Genomic DNA, 3,231 nt, shown 5'->3' on the forward strand with positions numbered 1-3,231 from the left:
ACCTATGCCTGCCTTTTCAGAGATTGCCACCCAACTTCTCTTATGTTCAGAGGCCCTGTGCAAAGGCCTGCAGCACTGACGTTTGTTTCTTTGGGGAAAAGGAAGGCATAGCACGTGGYGCTAACGTAATACTTATGAAGTAGAGCTTGATCTGCAGAGATTCCTGTTAATTTCTGGAGACTTTTTGTAYGAACTTCTACTGCTGCTATTTCGAAACAGAACAATCCCAATACCTCCGTGTGCGCACTGCTCTCTGCCAGGTATCGTCGTGGCAGCGAGAGACACGGGCTTGCTCACAGCTAGCACCGGGATATATGTCAGCACAGGAACAAGGAACATGTGCTCCTCAGCTAGTCAGGGTAATTGCARTCTCTTGCCTTCTGATTTCAAGGGCCAGGCGTGTGAGCCTTCAGTATCTCTGGTGAGTTCGAACAAGCAAGTGCTTACCCCATTTTGGGGATGACTGGAAAGTGGAAAGARAAGAGAGAGCTGAGAAGTGCRACTCAGTGCCTGCAGAAAAAGGGGCCTCTGCCTCTGTGCCCAGTGCCCAGGGGTGGCGTGAACGTAGGCTGCTACCAGTTGTATGAAAAACGAAAGCTCTGTACCTGTAGCTGAGTTCAGACAGTCTTACCGGAGCACACCTGAGGCGAATGCGTCTGGAAATGCACTTGGAAATCCTCAAGAACAAGTAGGATGTTTAGCTCATACTTCTCCTCAGGTCATTTCTCTCTCAGAAACTTACCCTGGATTTGGGGGGTGGGGGAGAAGAAAAAAAGAGATGCACAGAACTCCCCTGAACTTTAGCTGAAGCCATGTGTGTGAGTGTGTGTGTGTGTGTGCGTGTCAAACCGCTTGAGGAAAATGCTCACCAAGGCTTCTCGCGGCGAGTGGGAGCCTCTGCGTTTTGGTGATTCTGTGGCAGGAATACTTTTCTCCAGACAGACTTTGAAAGCACAGCTTTAGTCCCACAAGTAAATTTGGAGCGGTAGATGACCAGGCATGTCTGTATGTTTAGAAGAAAAGTGTTGCTTAGGAGCTGTGAAAGATTTGAAAGGAAATAAAATATAAATAGTCTTATGTGTAACTCTGGAGTAGATTGCATGGTGAATTTTAGTAGCCAAGAACAAAGAATTACCTTGCTATCCCACGAGCTGCTATTTAAGTGCATCTACGGATAAGCTAATTGTCCTAGTACCGAATGCCACCCTGCGTGCGTCTCCTCTGGTGGAGAGTAGCGTGGCTCTCATGTCTCTCATTTCTTCAGATACTTCTCTTTGCATTTTGTTGCTAACCTATTTGTCTGTTAGTTTTTGTTCTCCTTTTGCTAAACTGAAGGGAAAACACATGCTCATGTGGCAAACAGATAGAAAAAGAACTCATCAGGAGGGATGAGTGAGGTTACGTCACGGCGAGATGGTTAAGAAAAGGTTAGGGATGACAATAGTGGACATGGTGTGTAGCCTGGACAATCTTGTAGAATTCAGGGATAATCTAAGCTGCCCTKTCTGTCTCTGCTATCTTCCAGTCACTATCTACCATCAGTCTGCACAGAGAATTTCTACTGATGATGATGGAAATTCGACCCAGATCTCAGAGGGGAAGTACAGCCCAGAGAGGCTAGGATGGACTGCCTTTAATTTGCATTAAAGCAAATTACTTTTTCAGTATGTTGTTGTCTTGGGTCTCAGTCTTGACTTTGAGCTTGTGCTTAGGTTTTAATTGCCAAAATTATCTTTGGTTTGTTGTATTTTTCAGGCTGAACGCCAATGTATAAGCATAATTCTCAGTGGATTTGATAGGTTGCAGATTAGGGCAACCAGCTTGGAAACCACTTAAATAAGATTTGCAGGACAAGTTATTTTTGTAATTGCAAATTAGAAATAAATGCAGCATATTAAAACCCTAGCAATGAAATTGTATAACATAACTAAATTTCATTCTAAGATAAGTTCTGCAACATCATATACTTATGTCATTGTCAATAGCCACTTATAATAGAAGCATTAAAAATTATTTAGTTATGGTGAAATGCAGTTCTCTTAGACACTTACTCATTTCATGCTTTACTTGCTTGAAATGTGCTCCTTTGTAATGTTTGTTGTTTGATTTTTGGTTCAGTCTGTAAGCAGYTGATTGAATGGTGGTGGGAGTAGTGATCTGTCTTTGATATTGTCTAAATACCGTTTCACCTATTAAATAAGCAAGGAATTAGTTTAACATTCAGCTTAATGTAACTGTTGAAACAAAGCCGGCACCTTAATCCTTACACCTGCATTTCAATACTTGCTGTTAAAATAGCCTTATAAGCCAGATATTTTCCTAAATGAATTTTATAATAGACCTTTGCTTTCTATTCCATAAGTTTATTTGAAGAAAGAGTTTGAGAAATTCAGCTTAAAATATATGCAAATGCTTGTAAAGTGGGCCTTTTGTATACATGTATTCCCTTTTATGAGACTAGTACTTTGTTAATGGTTCAATAATTAAGGGAGTTTACATTTTAAAGATTTCAGTTTTTAATTGGTTGAATATTAAGCACAGATCATTTTCAGATCTGTTGTGATATGCAAATTATTGATGTCTCAGCTTGTTTTCAGGTATCAGTCTATCCGCATAATGCAAAATAACATTCTGCAATTATTTCAATTAGATGCAGTCAGCCTTCAGAGCAATCTATTTCATTTCTGTAAATGAAGAAAGCAGTTGCTGTTTTCMTTTCCCGCATATTTACTGCCCAGAACTACCACTCACAACTGGTGCGTGTGCAATGTATAAATAGCTTTCTAACTGAATTACATTAACATTCATAGTATAGGACAAACAGTCGAACTCCCCTTGCAAGATTTCCTTTGGTTAACCGACTCTTCTGCCTTGGAAAGAGATGTCACCTTGTYTGGGGTTGTTCATTATCATTCCAAATTACATTATGAAATGTAGAGTAAGTAGGAGTTCTTAATTAGCAGAATCTGTTTTGCACAAGTGCATAACATCAGAGGATTTTTTTTCATCAGACTGCAGCTGTTACCTAAGCAGAGGAGGAATTTCACCTCACCAGAAAGCAGGAGATGCACGGATAGCCCTGTTGTTTTACGAACGGGTCGGGTACGTCTCCTCGCAGCGATTTTGTTCCATAATTGCAATTCGTCTTAAATGCAGGAAATGTTCCAATCCTGCCCACTCAGTTTCCACCTCTACTTTCTTTTTTTTTGGGGGGGGGGAGCCCCTTCCGCG

This window comes from Rhea americana, unplaced genomic scaffold, assembly GCF_003343005.1.
Source record: "Rhea americana isolate MKP2758 unplaced genomic scaffold, rheAme1 scaffold_6, whole genome shotgun sequence".
Lineage (NCBI taxonomy): Eukaryota > Metazoa > Chordata > Aves > Rheiformes > Rheidae > Rhea > Rhea americana.